At 43.6% G+C, this 22,137-nt stretch overlaps 1 long non-coding RNA gene across 1 annotated transcript in view; it reads left to right on the plus strand.

Moving 5' to 3' along the window:
* The window catches only part of LOC310755784, a 92,458-nt gene continuing 70,321 nt past the window's right edge, over positions 1-22,137 (plus strand). Inside the window, exon 1 of the long non-coding RNA XR_014544543.1 lies at positions 1-66. This is a non-coding gene — a long non-coding RNA (uncharacterized lncRNA). The remainder of the gene's footprint in view (positions 67-22,137) is intronic.

Consider the following 22,137-nt stretch of genomic DNA (forward strand, 5'->3'; position numbering starts at 1 on the left):
GGCAGTTTGAATCCCCGCAATGGGGTGAGCTCCTGTTGCTCGGTCCCTGTTCCTGCCAACCTAGCAGTTCGAAAGCACGTCAAAGTGCAAGTAGATCAATAGGTACTGCTCTGGCGGGAAGGTAAACGACGTTTCTGTGCACTGCTCTGGTTCGGCAGAAGCGGCTTAGTCATGCTGGCCACATGACCTGGAAGCTGTATGTCGGCTCCCTTGGCCAATAAAGCGAGATGAGCGCAGCAACCCCAGAGTCATCCATGACTGGCCCTAACGGTCAGGGGTCCCTTTATCTTTACCTTATCTGAAACGCCTAGCTACATGGATGGCGGCTAACAGATTGAGGTTGAATCCTGACAAGACAGAAGTACTGTTTTTGGGGGACAGGAGGCGGGCAGGTGTGGAGGATTCCCTGGTCCTGAATGGGGTAACTGTGCCCCTGAAGGACCAGGTGCGCAGCCTGGGAGTCATTTTGGACTCACAGCTGTCCATGGAGGCACAGGTCAAATCTGTGTCCAGGGCAGCTGTTTACCAGCTCCATCTGGTACGTAGGCTGAGACCCTATCTGCCTGCGGACTGTCTCGCCAGAGTGGTGCATGCTCTGGTTATCTCCCGCTTGGACTACTGCAATGCACTCTACGTGGGGCTACCTTTGAAGGTGACTCAGAAACTACAACTAATCCAGAATGCGGCAGCTAGACTGGTGACTGTGGGCAGCCGCCGAGACCATATAACACCAGTCCTGAAAGACCTACATTGGCTCCCAGTACGTTTCCGAGCACAATTCAAAGTGTTGGTGCTGACCTTTAAAGCCCTAAACGGCCTCGGTCCAGTATACCTGAAGGAGCGTCTCCACCCCCATCATTCTGCCCGGACGCTGAGGTCCAGTGCCGAGGGCCTTCTGGCGGTTCCCTCATTGCGAGAAGCAAAGCTACAGGGAACCAGGCAGAGGGCCTTCTCGGTAGTGGCGCCCGCCCTGTGGAACGCCCTTCCAGCAGATGTCAAAGTGATAAACAACTACCTGACATTCAGAAGACATCTTAAGGCAGCCCTGTTCAGGGAAGTTTTTAACGTGTGATATTTTACTGTATTTTTGGTTTTTATGGAAGCTGCCCAGAGTGGCTGGGGAGGCCCAGCCAGATGGGCGGGGTATAAATAATAAATTATTATTATTATTATTATTATTACACAAAACCTAATTACAGCCTGTTCTGAACCCTTTTTTGGTTTGCGGTATCTGCTGCAAAAGTATTTGTGATAAAGGACTTCAATCTAATAAAAGCCAAGAATATTGCCCCTTGTAAAGCCTGTGCCTTCGCTATTATTGCAATGGGTTTACACTCGCTACATGCCACTATGGTTTTGCCCTTGAACACCGAGGAAGTTTTATAAGTCCTGCACATAGCAACAAGACACCAGAATGCCAGGTGACACCAAATCACTCCAACAACTTTCCCACTGTAAAGAGGATTCAGCCGGTCCCCCTCCCCAAACAACACCATCATTCAGGGCAATAATAATATTTGTTAGGTCAACAAAGCAACATGCAATCTGAGAGGTGTGCCCCAATGTTTGAATTATGGGGAAAGAGGAAGGAGGTCCATTAATGCTAGATGGGTGGGGTATAAATAATAAATTATTATTATTATTATTATAGTTGTTTGCTGGTTTCCCCCAGTCATCTGGTTGGTCACTGTGAAAACAGGATGCTGGACTAAATAGGCCATTGGCTTGATCCAGCAGACTCTTATGTTTTTAATGAAGCCCATTAGTTTCACCCACTATCTCCAATCTCCTTTTGTGGAGGCACTGCAAGAGGTGAAGGTATGGCCATCTTTATCATATGTGCCGCCGGGGTGCAAAGATCTGCCAAGCGCCCCCAAATTTAGTTTTGCCGCACTTTTATCGAGCTTTTTTTGGGAGGGGGGAAGCCAAAGTTGTTGAGCCTTTTTTTGGGGGGGGGGAATTGCTCACCTGTAATAGCAATGCAGCGGGAGAAAACTGCTTTTGTTTCCTGACTCGGCGGGTGTGATGGCCTGGGAATCGGATTCAGAGGCTGAACCTGAGGAATACCAGCCTGCACAGGATTCCCCGCCTCCAGCTGAGCTGGGGCTGGGGCTTGAGCCTGAAGGGTCCTCACCTGTGCCGGATCCTCAGGTGCAGGCACCAGCTGAGTCTGCTCTGGCTCCTGAGGTGATGGAGGACCCATTGCCTGCAGGTGCTCCACTCTCAGCCCCGTCAGGGGAAGCTGAGGTTGCCTCTGGGTCCGGTAACCCTCCAGCCTCTCCTGAGCTGCAGAGGCTCAGGGCAGAGAGGCGGAGGGAACTAAGTTCCTGCAGGAGGAGTGCTCGCCTCCAGGCCAGGAGAGGCGAGTCACCTGTGGACCGGGGCCGCCCTATGCCTCGGGGCAGATAAAAGCCGGCCAGCCCCAGTTGCAAGTTGAGGGAGCAATGTTGTTGGTAGTTTGTTCCTGCCTGCACCCTGTCCTGCTTCCCTGCCGGAGCTCCTGACCTCACCCGACTCCCTGCCCTGCACCCAGCTTCGATTTCTATGGACTGCCTTCCTATTGCACCATTGACCTCGGACTGGACTCGGACCTCGCCTCTCGGCTAGCCCCCGGGACCAGCACATCGGGAATATTTGATAGTACAGAGTAGCAGAGCAACAGAGGCTTTTCACTGCTGCCGATTGAGAGGGATTGGTATACAGTAGGTATACATTTGGTGCCTACCAGAATTTGGCGCCTGGGTACCCCGCACCCCTTGCACCCCCGGGTAAAGACGGCTCTGGGTAAAGGGGCCAAGATAACTCTATCTCTCCCGCTTTGATTTAAACATAATCCCTTAGAGAGCTGGGAGAAGGATTCTGGTGTGTAAAAACCTAGTAATCCAGTTTCTTGGGGTAGGAAAAATGTCTTGGTTCATATCTGGAGTATCTTCACCAATAACATTTTGTGTTGCTCAGGGTTAACCAGGGATAACCAGTCAACACTCCCCAACAAAACGAAACAAAAACCCTGTCATTGTTAAATATTGTCTAGATGCATCCTTATTTTACATCCTTACTCTCTCCTGGATAGCTCAGTTGGTGAGAACGTGGTGCTAATAACACCAAGGTTGCAAGTTCGATCCCCGTATGGGACAGCTGCAGACTCCTGCATTGCAGGGACTAGATGACCGTATGGGTCCCTTCCAGTTCTACAGATCTGTGATTTAAAGCATATGGCTTCCTGCAAAGAATCATGGGAAGTGTTGTGTATTAAAGGTGCTGGGAAATAAAGTTCTCTGATGGATACATTACAATTCCCAGGATGATTTGAGGGGAAACCATGTACAGTTGTACCTCGGAAGTCGAACGCCTTGCAAGTTGAACGTTTTGGCTCCCGAACGCCGCAAACCCAGAAGTGAGTGTTCCAGTTTGTGAACGTTCTTTGGAACCTGAATGTCCGATGTGGGTTCCACAGGTTCCGATTGGCTGCAGGAGCTTCCTGCAGCCAATCAGAAGCAGCGCCTTTGTTTCCAAATGTTTTGGAAGTCGAACAGACTTCCAGAACGGATTCCATTTGACTTCCAAGGTACAACTGTACTTTAAATGTTTGGTGTGGATTTGACCTCTGGTGCATGACATGTTAACATTGGGGCTGCGCTGCCAGATTTCTGAAAAGTATGAATACTGAATACTTTGGTTTCTATGCTGCAGAGCAGTACAGGACTGCGATAATTCAACAGTATGGTTGAGTCATATGCGTCCTTTTGAAGTTTCCATATGTCTAGTAACAAGACAAGAGCAAATTAAGTGCAATACAGTGCATACTTACCTCTGAGCAGATCCCACTTAATACAGTGGGATTTACCTTTGAGCAAACCTGCTTCTACTGCATATCTGACAAATTGGTTATGCGTCATCCAGCCCTAGGCTTTGGGAGAGATTAACACCTTACAAGAAGAAGTGCTGTTCGTCTCCTGTTGTTCATCGTTGTCACTGAGTAGTAGTTAGGGCTTTCCAAGGCCTAGGAAGCTGGACACCACACATGCGATGAAATGATGCACAATGGGTGGTAGTCCCAAAGTGTTGCATTGTCTAGCCAAGAAAGACAGCTCCACGATGAGTCACTTAGAAACATCTGGCTTTGCTAAGCTCTCGATGGAAAGGCTGAAAGTAACTTGGAAGCAAATGCAGTTTGCCTTCATCTCCCTGGAAGCTCGGCAGCTGGCAAACGGTAATTAGGAAAAGCTTGTCTCCATCACAGGGAAGAGGTCACAGCAGAGTCAGTATAACTTTGTGATATAAGCACAAGAGGAACATTCTCAATGTGCGGGATGAACTGAGCAAGGGTTCACTTCAGCCAGGGCCGAACCTCAGAACAGAAGATGAACCTGCTGTATCAAGCCACTTGGGTCCAGCACAGTGGCTGACCAGAAACCTCAGAGAAGCCTGGACAATAGATATTGGTCATAAAATACATATTGTAGCATGAGAACGATTGTGGAATGTGAATATAAAATTTACAGCATGTTATGGTCTAAGAGAAAATTATATGAAAATGATATATTGATGGGAACTAATACCGAGTAAACTGGCAAAAATGTATAAATCGAAATCAAATAAGTGTTGGAAAGGTAAAGAGAAAGAAGGTTCTTTTGACCATATGTGGTGGTCTTGTAGTAAGGTTAATGCTTACTGGGAAATGATATATAATGAATTGAAAAGGATGTTTAAAATAACGTTTTTTAAAAAACCATAAACTTTTCTTTTGTGAATTATAGGGACAGAACTACCGAAACTGTATAGAAACTTTTTTTCCTTCCAGTAGCACCTTAAAGACCAACTAAGTTAGTTCTTGGTATGAGCTTTTGTGTGCATGCACACTTCTTCAGATACCCTTCTTCAGATACTCGGTATTAGTTCCCATCAATATATCATTTTCATATAATTTTCTCTTAGACCATAACATGCTGTAAATTTTATATTCACATTCCACAATCGTTCTCATGCTACAATATGTATCTGAAGTGTATCTGAAGTGTATCTGAAGAAGAAGTGTATCTGAAGAAGTGTGCATGCACACGAAAGCTCATACCAAGAACTAACTTAGTTGGTCTTTAAGGTGCTACTGGAAGGAAAAAAATATTTTTTTGTTTTGACTATGGCAGACCAACACGGCTACCTATCTGTAACTGTATAGAAACTTATTCACGTAAGCGACTACAGTGGCAAGAACATTACTTGCCCCCAAATAGGAAGAAGCAGAAGTCACAACAAAGGAAGAATGGATACAAAAACTTATGGAATATGCAGAAATGGCGAAACTTACCAGAAGAATAAGAAATCAAGATAACAAACTTTTTATAAAAAAATGGAAATGGTTTATGGAATATTTGCAGATAAATTGTAAACAGATAAGAACATTGGCAGGATTATTGTAACAACCTGCAGTTTTATAAGAGTATATATTTAAAGTAGATGAATAAATGAGAAAATTAAGTTAATTTGGATATACAGAAGATATTAAAAATAAATTTAAGAAACTGCAGAAAGTGGGGGAAGGAAGTCAAGTTTTGAAAATGTCAGAATTATTGTAAAATCAGTGAAATGTATAAACCTGAAAAGCATAAATAAAAATTAAATATATATATATATATATTAAAAGCCCCCACCCCGCCCCAGAAGCCTCCAAGAAGCCTGCAAGCTGGACATGAGTGCATCAGGTCTCTGCCCACCTCTGATTCCAAGCCACTAGCATTCAGAGTCATAATATCATAATGCCACTGTGGTTAGATTTGGCCTACTTTCAGTGCCAAAGTTTAGCCCTGGAATGCGGAAAGTGCTTTTGAGCCCTTTCCCTTACCTCTCTGAGTACCCGGTATATTCCTAAACCTATCTAGAGATAGAGTTTCACCCTGATCAGAAGATAGGATTTGTCTCTGTGTCTCTCTTTATGGTCAGTGTATGCATCAGCAATCCATCTACTCTTGAGGAAGCAAGGCAACCAGGTCTCTCAGGGCATCAGTGCGAAAACACTGGGGATATCAAAGTGATGTAATGACAACACTGGGGCTGTGTCTGAAATACTGCTGCGCTGACATAGGGATGATGTGTATGTGTGATTTTCGAATGTGTGTCCTATGGGGCTGTGCGTGCATTAACCTTGTATTGTGAGTTATTGTTTATATTTTCCAGGTGCAAAGCAGAATTGTGGACAGGGACAGCCCAAAACATTTTGCTGTCTTTGGTGAGGCTCCCTCCGCCTCCCAATGACATATGAAGAAGCAAAACAGACCGACAGTTGAACTTTATTTCAACATGGTTAATGAGAAAGAAGCAACCACAGCGCCTGAGGGCAGGAGGCACACCCTGCTCCATCCCTAATACAACACTTCCACTCCATGTGCCCTAGCATCTGCCAATGCCTCACCCATCCTTGATCGTGGTCACGATGCTGAGGAGAGGATGCCTTGCTTATTCTCCAAGAGCAGAGACTAGAAGCAAGTCCTTGTACATGCTCTGGCCATCTCCTGCTTGGACTACTGCAATGTGCTCTATGTGGGGCTACCTTTGAAGGTGACCTAGAAACTACAACTAATCTAGAATGCGGCAGCTAGACTGGTGACTGGGAGTGGCCGCCGAGACCACATAACACCAGTCCTGAAAGACCTACATTGGTTCCCAGTACGTTTCCAAGCACAATTCAAAATGTTGGTGCTGATCTTGAAAGCCCTATAAAGCCTTAGCCCAGTATACCTGAAGGAGCATCTCTACACCCATCATTCTGCCCGGACCCTGAGGTCCAGCTCCGAGGGCCTTCTGGCAGTTCCCTCACTGCGAGAAAGGAGGTTACAAAGGGAACCAGGCAGAGGGCCTTCTTGGTAGTGGCGCCTGCCCTGTGGAACGCCCTCCCATCAGACGTCATGGAAATAAACAACTATCTAGCTTTTAGAAGACATCTGAAGGCAGCCCTGTTTAGGGAAGTTTTTAATGTTTGATGTTTTATCATGTTTTTATTATTAATATTCTGTTGGGAGCTGCCCAGAGTGGCTGGGGAAACCTAGCCAGATGGGCTGGGTATAGATATATTATAAATATATTATTATTATTATTATTATTATTATTATTATTATTATTATTATTATATTCAGCTGCAGGACTACCTGGTTGGAGTCAGAAGAGGACCCAATGTAGACGTTTGATAATTTGACATTTGATAGGTTTGGGGAGAAATGCATTAAAATACAGCATTTCTTAAGTAACATCTGGGTGACCACTATGAGAAGAGGTGCCGGGATGGCTCAGTCGGTAGAGCCTGAGACTCTTAAACTCAGGGTTGTGGGTTTGAGCCCCACACTTAGCAAAAAGATGACTTTTGTGGTCCCTTCCAACTATACAGTTCCATGATTCTATGAAAATACTGAATTAGATGGGCCATTGGCCTGATCCTGCAGGCTCTTCTTGTGGTTTTAATAACAGGATAGCCAGGGCCGTCTTTAGCATATGTGATGGCAGGGTGCAAAAAACTGCCCACTGCTCCCATTTTTTGGGGGGGCCATGTTGGCCATTTTTGGGGGGGCAGGCCAAAGTTGTTGAGTTTTTTTTAGGGGGCAGCTCAGAGTTCTTGAGCTTTTTTGGGGGGGGCACGCAACTCTCTCCTGTCCCACTGTGGGTGGAGGGAGGAGTGCAATTCCTTCAGAGGTTTGGGAGGGAAGCTGCACACCTCATGTGAGCAGCATGCGTGTGCTGGGTGGGCTTCTCAACAGCCTGCCAATCACAGGTGTGCAGGAGGGCGGAGCCGGCCAGCAGCCTCAGTGCCCACAGCAGAAAAGCATGCGGCGCTCCAATGGGCTCTGCTCCGCTTGGCAGTGGCTCTCGGCTGGCCTGGCTCTTCAATCCCCGGACTCCAAATCTCGGCCCCTGACTCTCAGCCTGGCGCCCCTGAGAGCCCAGCATCTAGCGCCTATGGGTAAGCCGGCCCTGAGGATAGGTATGGACTGTGAATAATGTTACATGCACACCGCATTCCAGAACAGTGAGAGTGCAATGAAAGCAGAGTCAATGGCAATGTGTGCACATGTTAGATACCTGACCACTTTGCTTTGTTTTGTTTTCTAATTCCTATGAGAAGAGGCAGGGTTTTATGTGACGGCATCTTTGAAATGTATGAATGATGAAGCATGAAAAGAAACACTACGTTGGCGATTACTTATTGTTGAGAAGAAATGAAGCCGCACTGAGTATATATTTAAGATTGTTTAACATGGATTAGTTACACTTTTAAAATCCTTTTGCACACATGATGGAGATGATGAACCTTTTTTTTTAAAGTGTGTTCATTCAAACTTTCACTGCATGTTTGGGTGTAGAATTATTTCAGTCTGTGTCAATTGGTGGTCATGTACCTGCTCACTGAAAGAGTATATGGTTTTCCAGATTCATTAAACCACAAGCAATTGGCCTGATTTTATGTCTGTGTTCTCAGAGCACAACCGGTACTTTTTCCACCTTCTGCTGGAATGAATGATTAATCCCTCAGGCGAAAGAAAGGCAATCTTAAATCGGGAAAGAGAGCCAACCCCTTGGCCTGTAAGCCAACTCACATAAAGCCCCAAATATTCAGCAGGCAGCATTATTGAGACATTTCCCCTGCATTCATGTCAAGACACGCCCTGCTCCTTGGCAAGGCTGCTTGGGGAGTGCAAACGATGACAACTGGATTATACAGGGTTGCTTATCTCATCTATGGCTGCACCCCACCCTCAAGATCTGGAAGCTCTACAAGACTGAGAAGGTCACTTCACACTTAACAATTTAATAAAACGAGAAAGTGCCGCAACTCCCGTTCGCTCTGCTTTCTATATTTCTGGTGGCAGATTCTTATGAGATCCTGATTCGAGTCAACGCTGATCTGGATCGCAGGAATGTTTAGGTTTTGAGTTTGAAAACTAAAAATGCGCAATAGGCAGGACAGAATTGGACGTATATTATAGGCACCTATACCTAAAATGTTTAACATATAGGGGTGTAGGTAACTAAATTCTGCCCCGAGGAGAACCATCAAAATTTTTGGACTTATGTCAGTCCCGGTGATTCCTTTCAATTAGTCTACCCTGAGTTTGTCTAGCATTGAATATAACCTATGTCTCAGTTTTGGGCCAACATGGACGTTACTCTATATTTGACATTGTGAATAGCTTTGCCATGGAAAGAAAATACACAATTCTCAGGCTCACTGCTGTGCCATATCACATGGATGATCTATTTTGCCCAGTCAGTGTGGGAACAGGCCCTCTCTCTCTCTCTCTCTCTCTCTTCCAATATCTATTTACAAAGTGCAATAAAACCAGCTAAAAACAATTCAACAATTGTTTAAACAATTAAAGCAGAGTAAATTATAGCAGATAAATTCTTAAACAATACAGAGGAGACACTCATGCCAGAGACTTATTAATCCAGCTGCGAAATATTACCTGTTGTCAGGGGATATGCAGAAATGTCCCCATAACAGTGCACATATTTCAAACGTATGCTTTCCCTTGCAGAAATAAAAGCCACCCAACGCTCAAAGAACCACATGTATATCATCCTCAGTCATATTTGCAATTCTACCCTTCCTCTCAGGAGGCCAGAGAAGCAGATCCCAGAGTTGATAGGGATCCTGAGGATCATCTAGTCCAAACTCCTGCAATCCGTAGTTACGGGGTTTCTATGAGATATCCCTTTTAGCTATTAGCATGACTTATATTGATACCTGATTCGATTCAGAGGTTAGAATTTACACTGGGTGCTTTTAGACGATTTTCTGGACTCGCCTGCATTCACACTATACTTTTATTTTTTATATATAATTTTTAAAATTAAATTTCCTGTTTTACAATTTAGAATATTCATTTAAACAACCTTAAAGTATCAATGACTTCCCTTCTTCTCTTTCCATGGTTCATTGTGCATAGCACAAATCCCTGCATATCTTATATAAACTAAAACATTCAGTATTCCATTATTACATCCATCAAAACTTATTCACACTTTTAAAGCACATTTGAAGCCTATTTCCATCCTCAAAGAATTCTGGGTTCCATAGTTGGTTGAGGATTACTAGAAATTGTAATTGGAGGGATAAACTACAGTGCTCAGACTTCGAGGAGGGAAAAGTACATTAAAGGTATATAGCTGGAAGAAGCTCAAATCTTAACACAAGTCTCTGACCTGTAGAATTTAATGCAGTCTTCTCCACCCAATGCCTTTCAGATATTTTGGACTGCAACTCCCATCACCCCCAGGCAGCATCTCTAATGGTCATGGTTGATGGGGGCTACAACAACCGGAGGGCACCATGTTGGGGAAGGCGGGTTCAATGGCAGAGGAACAATCACAAGCCAGTTCAAACACTGACATCTGGCAAATTCAAACTGAAGCCAGATGCTGACTCACTGTCACTCTCTTGAGTCTTGAGCAATAAACAGATGGGACTTGAGGTGCTGTCTTCGTAAATCAAATGCTTTTGCCAAGCGGAAGAAAGGAGGAGGAGTTTGGATTTGATATCCCGCTTTATCACTACCCCAAGGAGTCTCAAAGCGGCTAACAATCTCCTTTCCCTTCCTTCCCCACAACAAACACTCTGTGAGGTGAGTGGGGCTGAGAGACTTCAGAGAAGTGTGACTGGCCCAAGGTCACCCAGCAGCTGCATGTGGAGGAGCGGGGAATCGAACCCAGTTCACCAGATTTCGAGTCCACCGCTCTTAACCACTACACCACACTGGCTCTCTCTCAGTGTACTCACACTGGAGTACGTAGTTACCTTTGCTGGTACGGATATCAAGAAAAAAAATAAGAGCAAATTATTGTGAAAGGTAGCCTGCTTAGCAGCTCTCTTGCTTTCTTGTATTTGGCAGGAGGCAAAAGCAAAGCCTTTGTTGGGTGGGCTGCCATATCTGACCGGTGGGCTATATTCAGTTTGCTGGATCTTGAGTGGTGCAGGCCCGGCATGAAGTTTAATTCTCCTCAGCACAGCAATATTTTCTACTTCACCTCCACCAGCTATATAACCAGCTATCTCTAACTTAAGAGGTGAAACAGGTACGATGCTCTGTGTGTGTGTGTTGTTGCACCTCCTGGGGTGAAGAATCACAGTGCCCAGTGAGGCTGCAGAGACTGGTAACTCGTAACCGCTGTCTCCTGTGTTGTTTTTGCTGCGTGATCTCTCCAGGACGCAAGCCTAGCCTGTGCGTATGGAGGTCCTGGCATGCCCTGATGACTGTCAGTTTGCATTTTTTAGTACAGAAATTATTGATCTGTTGTGTAGAGAGCTTTCCTATTCTACTTAATTCAAGAGGGTTCTGGAAGCTTCTCTACGTGAAAGAAACAAGCAGCAGGTTCATGATGTTTGGGTTATTCCTTCAGGGAAGCTGAGTACAGCCAGCTTAAACTGGTCCTGTTATCTTTTTCTGTCATGGTCATGCTGGTTATAATAATAGGGCAGAAGGAGCCTGGGTTTCACTTTCTCTTTCTACCCAGTGGCGTAGCGTGGGTTGTCAGCACCCGGGGCAAGGCAAGTAATTTGCGCCCCTGCCAGGTAGGGGCAGAGAGCTGCAAGTGCGAGTGCGCCCCCCCAGATGTTGCGCCTGGTGCGGCCGGCCCCCCCTGCACCCCCACGCTACGCCACTGTTTCTATCTCTTTCCTTCTGGTATGGTGTTCTGTATACAGTGGTACCTCGGGTTACATACGCTTTAGGTTACATACGCTTCAGGTTACAGACTCCACTAACCCCGAAATATTACCTCGAGTTAAGAACTTTGCTTCAGGATGAGAACAGAAATCGTGCTCCAGCGGCGCGGTGGCAGCAGGAGGCCCCATTAGCTAAAGTGGTGCTTCAGGTTAAGAACAGTTTCAGGTTAAGAATGGACCTCCAGAACGAATTAAGTTCTTAACCCAAGGTACCACTGTATAGTGTTAAGGTTTAGACTTACTGTAAGTTATTGTAAGTTTAAGTTAAGTCTGCTGCAACTGGATTTCTTATGGACAGTGCCAGTCCTGAATGTATTGGAATTGTGACCATTATGCTCATTTGCCTTCAGGAGCAGTAAAACTCTGCTGGATGAAGTATCAGTTGCCTCTGGTCTATTTTTGGGGAATCCTGCAACGTGTTTAAGTTTTTACTCTGCTAACTATACATTGGAATTCTGCTCTGCATCAGTATCAAGTAGAATTCCATGACAATGACAAGACCTCTTGGCCTCACTGATTGTTAGGATTTTTGCTCCGTGCTTGCAGTCATGGGATTGTTGTCTATCACATGACAGTGTATGTTTTCATTCCACATAGTGGGAAGTGACGGAGAGAGGATGTTTGGTATTACTCTGTTTCCGTGATGCGGGACTATTGTCCTTTGTTCTTTCTCTTTGCTGTCTGATGAGAAAGAGGAAGGGGCTAAGTCCGAATGCCCCGAGTGTATTATATGTAAATAAACATAGATCAGCCAAAATGCTGTGCTATTGAGTTTGTTACACAAACTGCAAATACTCTGCAGGATCCTTAAGCGTGCTAATGCCTTTTGGTATCAGTCGCTGTGATGTTCAGGATGGAGAAAGCTTTTGAAGCTCCCAAACGACCGACCAGGAGGGAGAGAACATGTCAGTTGGGCATGTGTCTCTGCCAGGGTCGTACACGCGAGTAGGACGATCCTAACACTGATGTGGTCCAAAGGAGAGCAGAGCAATACATTTGGCACCAGCCAAACCCGGCTGCAGGAGTTGCCAGGAGGCGGTGTACAAGGGGCCATGCAACCATCTCAGGGACTCTACTAAGGGTTTGCTCCTTAGCATTCCTTCCCCACTCCATGGAGTTCCAAGTATAGGCAAACACACATGTGGAACACCACTGGGGTCTGAGAGATATGCAGGGAGCAGGTGTGGATTGGGAAGTGGGCAGGGAAGCAATGTGTAGTAGCACATTTCCCTCTGCCAGTTCCAATTGCCTCTTCGGAAGCAGCTTTTCCTGTTCTCCAAAGGCCACCGGGGCAATGCTGCAGGCGTCTGCATGCAGTGTCTGCTCTGGCCCCGAGTGGCGTTGTGAAATCTACTTCTTTTCAACCTAAGCTTACCGTACAGGGTAGTTCCACACCTCAAGACACACCTCCAAGGACTTCAGAGGAAGCGCAGAAAACTAAATGTACAAAAAATTAAGTTGTGCTCCTCTCCCTGAAGCTTCTTTTGCTCATTTAGTGTATTGATTATATATATATTTATCCTACCCAATGCCTAAGGCTCAGAGTGAATAACCACACACCTCCACAATTATGCGGGCGTTGGTAAGGTGGAGGGAATACCTATGGGAAGCCTATAAGCAAGACCTGAGTGAAGCATCACTCTCCCTACTTGTGATTCCCAGCAAAATAACACTCCCTTATTCTTAGGTGTACAACTATGGACATCCAGGATGTCTATAAAATATAAACTTTATTAACTATTTACAAAATGAGGATGCATGCCAGGTTATAGTCCATTGACTTGGCGTGAAAGAACAAACACTTTCCCAAAGTTACCTAGAGTGCAGGAAACCTGTAGACCTGGAAGCTTATATCAGATGTCAGAGGATTGGCTTCAGGTGCCACCCAACTCCCTGGATCAGAGAGAGTTCAGGGCTGCTGTGCAAGTGTCTAAGCTGGAATTGCTTGCTGTTCAGCACAACTGGTAGCTCAGGGAGTTGGGAACTGGGTCTCGATCCACAAGCTCTTCATTTTCGCCCTGCAACGTCTGCCAGCATAGTTCAGCCCTGTGTTGTGGAGAGAGATGAACTGAAATCAATTTAATAAAAACGTGTATGAAAACATACATGTGTATTGGGCACAGGGAACGTTCTTTCATATGTAGTGGACATGTAAAAGGGTAAAAGAGTATTGGGAAATGATCTATAATGAATTGAAAAAAATGTTTTAAAGTACTTTCCCCAAAAAACCCAGAGTCCTTTCTGTTGGGGATAATTAAGACTGAAATCCCCAGGTGTCAGAAAAGGTTATTTATGCATGCTACAACTGTGGCCCGTGTTTTGTTAGCCCCAAAATGGAAAACAATCAAGGTCCCAACCAAATAGGTATGGCAACTTAAATTGACAGAATATACACAACTCACAGACTTAACATATAGAATAAGAGAACAAGAAGGACATATGTTTTAAAAATATTGGAAAATGGGAAATAATTGTGTACAGCTGAAAATGCTGGCAGCATTAAGATAAATTCAACAGTGTAAACAAGTTTTGATGGATGCAATAATGGAATGCTGATTGGTATAGTGTTTTTTTTAAATATGCAGAGATTTATGATATGCAAAATGAACCATGGAAGAGAAGAAGGGAAGTCACTGATATCCTAAGGATGTAAAATGAATATTTGAAATTGTAAGACAGAAAATTAATATAAAGAAAACTTTGGCATTGGAACAAATCAGTGCTGAAGCAAGTTAAGTGAAGAAATTATCGTCACTATAGTGATTAAGAACATAGGGGACTCCTGACAGCACTTAGCACATACATATACCTAAACATTCTGGTTTGTAATTATAATATTGCCTTTGGCTGCAGTCTATGAATGAGGTAACAGGGAATGCTTGCAATTAAGCTGCCCTAATAGCCTCACTGTAATGCAGACTGGTGTGTTTTGAAGCAGGAAAGATGGATAATGATAGAATATTATTGTACATAATGCTAACCTGGCCCTTGTATGCCAAGCCCTATTATTTTTGTACTTTGATGTTGGATTGTTGCATGACGGACAAGCCAGTTGAATTAAACCATTACAGATAATATAACCTCACTTTCTAGTTTACTAGGTTCCCACCTGGGACAGTGCCAAGGGCTACCTACCATCTGCTGGAGATGTGTTTTGCTCCCATTGCATGAATTCTGGAGGAAAGCTTTTCCTATTTCACCTGATATTTCATGACTTGTTCCCTGAATTTAAAAGCACCAGTTTGATGCAGAGACTGTGCGATAAATCCAAGTCCAGACCTTGCCACACCTGTATTTTGTTTGTGTGTGTGTGTGTTTTGCTGCTTCTTCCTATAAAGCAGAAGTCAGGTTCTTGGAAGTTAGGTAAATTCCAGTGTGATCAAAGGAGGCCTCTCTCTGCTGGGTGGAGCTGATATATTGTTAATGGGTTTTTTAAAAAAAAGTTTTTATTTTCCAAATATAACCCATACACAAGTAGGAAAAGAACACAATAAAGAATGAAAAAAATCGCTTGGTGCATATGTTATAGACATTGTTTCTCAGACAGGAAGAGACTTTCTAGTTCTTTGACTGACGCCTACAAAATTTAAAATAGCTGTTTTTGGAAATGATAACAGGGCCCCTCCAGATATCCTTTTTATTGTGCATTATTTATTGTTTGTTGTTCTAGATGCTATGAGTGCAGTCCTAGTCTATACCCCATGTTCAATACATTTTGCACCTGGAAAAGTTCAGGGTCGTACTGTGTCAATTAGCATATATACTAACTATAGCATCTGGCTGTAATCCTGTAACTTTTCATACCACAAATGTTCTTTTCCCGCTTTTGTCATGCTGTTGCCCCTCTGGAAACATCAATGTGATAGCATTGGGGAATCATCACAAATGGTGGAATGACGTGTGGATTTGTCCAGTATAAATGCCATTATTTCATGTTGCAGAATACCCCCCCTCCCAAAAAAAAAACCAGTCTGGAGGGGGCCTTAGATGATGTACAGTAAGGTGGAGAAGGGCAAGAGAAACCCTGGCTGCCTTGTCTCCTCATTCTGTGGTACAAAGATACAGACAGGATTTCTGAGCTGCATCATAAGCCACCCTGCTTGCACTGAATATACACACTGAATAAACAGCATAAAAATGGCACCCAGTAAGGTCTGTTTACAAACTACTTATTTTGTGGTGAAATACACCTTTGAGCTCAGCACAGCCAGCAGGAAAGGTGTAACTGTGCCACTCAATTCTTTCCCCTTCATAACTCCAGCTACGATTATCAGAAATCATAGGTAGCTCACCAGCCACACCTATTTCCCAGTTCCTTTGTCTCAATCACTAGAAGGCCTCTGTGGTACAGCAAACATGGCTCAGCTCATGAGAAGCCTTGCTCCAGATTTTTAAAAATATTATCCCACCCAGAGCAGTTAATGGAACTGGCTGCCCACTGCCTGCGTGGAAGGATCAGGGTGACTTTCACAACCTCTCTGTCTGGCCTTTTGGCATCTCTCCCATGGCCCCATTCTTGCATCCAGCAGCCTTGGCAAAATAAGGGTAACCTCTGAACCCCCACAATTAACTTTTCATTCATTATGAACGACAACCGAAGCGTTATGGGTGGAATTCACCAAAGGAGCCTCATTCTCAGAAACTTGGAGAACTTCCACTTGCACAACGGGGCTTCGCCCCCTGAAATTGGGTCAGGAGGACCCCCAGATCAGGGCCGTCTTATCCATAGGTGCTAGGGGTGCAGGGCACCCAGGCGCCAGGCTCTCAGGGGTGCCAGGCTGAGAGTCCGGGGAGGAGCCTGCCCGTCGGTCAGAGTGCCGCAGTGGGCTCTCCTGCTATGGGCGGCTCTGCGCTGCGAGTTCGGGGGCAACCGAGCCAGCGAGATGATGAGGCAGGCGGCCGGCTCCACCCTCCTGTGAGCCTGGGACTGGGCAACGTGGGGGGCACCAAAGGAATCTTTGCACCCCAGTGCCGTATATGCTTAAGAAAGCCCTGCCCCAGATCAGCACACAGGGAAAGGAGAGGAGAACCATGCACCGATTCTGAATTTCACCCATAATTTGCATGCGGGAGACTCAGGTTCAAAGAATGGCTCCACTATAAAGTTTTCTAAGTTTCTCAGGAAAGGCCTCATAACATATCCCACAGAACTAAAAGAGCTGAGCATGATAGCTGTACTTCAAAATGCTATTTTCCGAAGATAAACAAAAAACATTCATTTCCATGCCATCCTTCTTTTTAATCCTTTGTATATATATGTAGACAGCATCTTAAAAAAGCAGAGACATCACCTTGCCAACAAAGGTCCGTATAGTTAAAGCTATGGTTTTCCCAGTAGTGATATATAGAAGTGAGAGCTGGACCATAAAGAAGGCTGATTGCCGAAGAATTGATGCTTTTGAATTATGGTACTGGAGGAGACTCTTGAGAGTCCCATGGACTGCAAGATCAAACCCATTCATTCTGAAGGAAATCAGCCCTGAGTGCTCACTGGAAGGACAGATCCTGAAGCTGAGGCTCCAATACTTTGGCCACCTCATGAGAAGAGAAGACTCCCTGGAAAAGACCCTGATGTTGGGAAAGATGGAGGGCACAAGGAGAAGGGGACGACTGAGGACGAGATGGTTGGACAGTGTTCTCGAAGCTACCAGCATGAGTTTGACCAAACTGTGGGAGGCAGTGGAAGACAGGAGTGCCTGGCGTGTTCTGGTCCATGGGGTCACGAAAAGTTGGACACGACTAAATGACTAAACAACAACAACAACATATATATGTTTATAGGAAAAAGGTGCCGGTACTCACCATGGAGTTGTTGCAGTAAGTGCCACACTTTTAACCTTTGGGGGGAAATGTGCCTGTACTGCGTACCATTGAGTACCTCCAGGGGGGAAAGCACTGTTTATCATTCAAACTAATTCTCATTCCATTATCTCAATGTGTTATTTCCTGGCGTTTTATACACTTTGCATTTATAATAGCACTTCTGATATTGAAAGCACTGCACATACATAACTACAACAGTCTTTGCCTAGTAAGGCGACTCAATATCAGAATGCCTATTTTTACAGATGAGGTCAGATTTATATTGCCTCTGGACAGCTACAGAATTTGTGGCAGAGGTGAGATCTGAACCAGCCACACCAAGGGTAGTCAACATGGTGCCCTCCAGATGTTTTGGACACCCATCCAGCTCCCACCACCCTGATCATAGGCTTTGCTGGCTCAGGGTGGGGGCAGTTGTAGTCCACCATATCTGGGGAGCTCTATGGGAGCCACCTCTGTGCCACACTACCGTGTCTATGTATATTGTGGGTCCATAGTGTGGCAGAAGTAAAAGAACGCAATCCTCTGAAATCTTAGCCTTACTGCATAAAGCGCCAGGAATAATCAACCACAACTAGAGAACATTTCTGGTGGTGATTTGTTTCCCAGTACAGTGGTACCTCAGGTTACATACGCTTCAGGTTACATACGCTTCAGGTTACAGACTCCACTAACCCAGAAATTGTGCTTCAGGTTAAGAACTTTGCTTCAGGATGAGAACAGAAATCGTGCTCCGGCGGTGCAGCAGCAGCAGAGGCCCCATTAGCTAAAGTGGTGCTTCAGGTTAAGAACAGTTTCAGGTTAAGAATGGACCTTCGGAATGAATTAAGTACTTAACCCGAGGTATCACTGTAAATAATCTAACTGATGTTCCATTAAAACCAATAGCATTGCTGCATTAAATTCACTAGACTTAAGGTGAGCGAATTGTGGCCTGTTTGATCAAAATGCATTGATTCTATGCCGCCTCATAAGGAATCATTTCTATGGGTGAGTTTGGTCTCTCTAGTCCTCCCATTATCTGTGGTCACTTCTTCTTGCATTCACAGGGGACTTTGGCTTGAGAAACCTTCTCTGACTTGATAAAGTTAAGTTCTAGCAACACTTCACTATACTGGGAGTTAATTCCTTATACGGATTTGGTATTTTAGTGGCATGATGAATAGAGCAATATGCTTTATACTGAGTCAGACCACTGACCCATTTAGCTTAGAAGCGTCTGCCCCAGGGGTTGTAAACTTTTGGCCCTCCAGATGTTACTGAACTACAATTTCCATCATTCCTGGCCATTGGCCATGCTTGCTGAGGCTGATGGGAGTTGTAGTTCAGCAACATCTGGAAGGCCAAATGTCTTCCACCCCTGGTCTACACTTATAAGCAGTGGCTTTCAGAAATAAGTCCTTTCCAACTTTACTTGGAGGGATGCCAAGGACTGAATTTGGGGTGTTTTGCATGCAAATAATGTGCTCTGCCACTGAGCTATGACCCTTCTTTACTAGTGTATGAAAGTGCCAGGAAAAATGAGGGAACAGACATGTTACTGTAAGGGAAAACAGGTGCAGAGCAATCAAGGATGCAGCTAATTCCAGATGGAAGAAGCAGAATATGTTTCTTGCCATAACACCAATGAAAGTGGTCAACAGCTCAGACACTGTGTATTGTTAGCAAGCTATGAGGAATGCAGAACTTCTGGTTCTACTGCTAGAAAGTTGTCTTTTCCCAGATACCCATATTACTATGTTTTCTTTAAGTTTCTCTTTTATATATTTAAAAATGTGGCTTCCCTCTCAGATACAGTTGCAGAGATACTTTCCACATTTCACCCGATAAATAAAAGGCAGTGCTAATTGGAAGTCTTGCTCCATAAGAGAAATTAGTTTACGATAGTGTCTTGGATGTTACAATCAGCTTTCGTTGCATAAACAGTAGCATTTATTATTATTTTTTACCTCAGCCATGGATTCAGATCTGGAGTTCTGAATCTTTCCGTATCAGTTTCTTGTTCTTTGCACTTGACTGAAATAATTACAGTCAAGCTTGAGAGTTAGCAATTCTGGATAACCAATCTAGCAATCCTATACATGTTTATTCTCCACCACTGATTTAAAAGATGTTGCCAGCCAGCCTTTAGGGAATTTGTAAAATCTCTAGATTGCACTGTGATTGTTACTGCATTTTTTAACATGTAAAAGGCAAATAACATTTACCGTATTTTTTGCTCTATAAGACTCACTTTTTACCTCCTGAAAAGTAAGGGGAAATGTGAGTGCGTCTTATGGAGCGAAAGCAGGCTGCGCAGCTATCCCAGAAGCCAGAACAGCAAGAGGGATTGCTGCTTTCACTGCGCAGCGATCCCTCTTGCTGTTCTGGCTTCTGAGATTCAGAATATTTTTTTTCTTGTTTTCCTCCTCCAAAAACTAGGTGCGTCTTGTGGTCTGGTGTGTCTTATAGAGCAAAAAATACGGTACTTCTCGAGATTTCAGCTTTTGCAAACCTCATGAATGACACAGCCATGCACCGTAAAGCTCAAAACAAATGGAAAAGACACCTCAAATATGTTTTCCTCTAAAATATTGTGATTTTCTTTAAGCCGCAGAAAAAACCCCAGCTCTTTGCATTCCAGAAGCACCTTACCACGCAGTTTAACTCAAGAAGACTTACAAATGAGTAAGAGACAGGCATATTGTACTGCTGAGGTGTTATTCCTAATGTTTTACAGCATAATTCAATGGAAGATCTACTCAGAAGGAAGTCCTATTGAGTTCAAGGGGATACTCCTAGGTAAGTACATGCAGTATTGTATATTCACAATGCAATCCTATAGATGTCCATTCAGAAACAAACCCCACTGAGTTAAGTGGGGCTAAGGATAAAGGATAGCAGTCAGACATGGTGCACATGTGAAAAGGCTGAAAATTTTTGGATACAAATACATACATGGATACAGCAGCTATTAAAGATTAATATTTAATTGAAGCCAGAATTTTTTCTTTTAGGGCTAATGGACACACAATTAGAAAAGGACTATGGAGGATTACTCCAATATATTACTACAGCGGTGAGACGGCTATATGCACAAAGATGGAAAGACAAAGCCCTACCTACTATAGAAGAATGGTTGATAAAATTATTGGATCTGGCCAAGGCGGCAAAGTTAACATGCTTAATTAGAGAAAAATCATTACTGACATTTGTTAAGAACTGGACATTTCTTACGGACTTTTTGCATGAAAGAGAAAATGATCATGTAATGATTTGATTTGATTTGATTTGATTCCCTCCCCTCTTTCTTTTTCCTTTTTCCTTTCTGCTCCTGTGATGAGGCTGCATTTTAATATTTTAATGTTTCAATATTTTAATGTTGTATTTTAATCTTGTTTTTAAGTTGTATTCGTTCAGCTTGTTTTTATTATTGCTTGTTAGCCGCCCTGAGTCCGGCCTTGGCTGGGGAGGGCGGGGTATAAATAAAAATTATTATTATTATTATTATTATTATTATTATTATTATTATATCAGGATTTGAAGACTGAAAAAATTCTGGCTTCTAGAATGGTTGGATTTCTAGGAATGAATTTATTATATTATATATAAAAAATAATATTATATATATTATATGCAGCTGCAGGACAGAGAGACGGAAGTCCTTTTTGTCTTTTCTCTTTCTGTAGTTTCTCCTTTCTTTGCCTTTTCTCTCAACACTCTTTTTTTAAGTCTCTCCATTCCTTGTTTTTTTCTTCTTCTTTCTGACTTTTTTTTTTAGAGGCTAAGTAGCTGTCTTAGCATATAATCAAGAGATGCTTTGTAATGGGTATGTATTTTTGTGCATTTACGAATAAGTATCAATAAATTATTATTATTGGTTTTAAAGAAGGATAAAAGATAGCAGTCTTAAGTACTGTTTTAAGCAAGTGATCACGTTTCAGGAGCCAGGATGAGCGATGCTTATTTATTCTAAATACCTTGCTTGGTAAGAAGACTTATTGCACTAAGCCTACTTTATTGGGACTAAGTTTGCATATCGGCCCAGCTAGCTACTACCCCAGCCTAAGAATAAAAATAGTTTTAAAAGTACTTTCCCCCAAAAAACAGAGTCCTTTCTGTTGGGGATAATTCAGACTGATATCCTCAGGTGTCAAAAAAGGTTATTTATGTATGCAACAACTGCATCCCATGTTTTGTTAGCCCCCAAAATGGAAAACGAGTGAGGTCCCAACCAAAGAAGAAGGGCAACTCAAGTTGACAGAATATGTACAAACTGCAGACATAACATATAGAATAAGAGAGCAAGAAGAACGTACGTTTAAAGAAGATTGGAAAACGTTTATTGAATATACGTACAGGAAATAATTGTGCACAGCTGAAAACGCTGGCAGCGTTAAGATAAATTCAACAGTGTAAATAAGTTTTGATGGATGCAATAATGGAAAACCAATTGGTATAGTTTTTGTAAAAAATGCAGGCATATAAGATAAGTAAAATGAACCATGGAAAGAGAAGGGAAGTCAGTGATATTTTAAGGATGTAAAGTGAGTACTGTATTTGAAATTGTAAAACAGAAAATGAGTCCCATGGACTGCAAGAAGATCAAACCTATCCATTCTTAA

Source organism: Podarcis filfolensis, assembly GCF_964270895.1.
Source record: "Podarcis filfolensis genome assembly, chromosome: 2".
Classification (NCBI taxonomy): Eukaryota; Metazoa; Chordata; class Lepidosauria; order Squamata; family Lacertidae; genus Podarcis; species Podarcis filfolensis.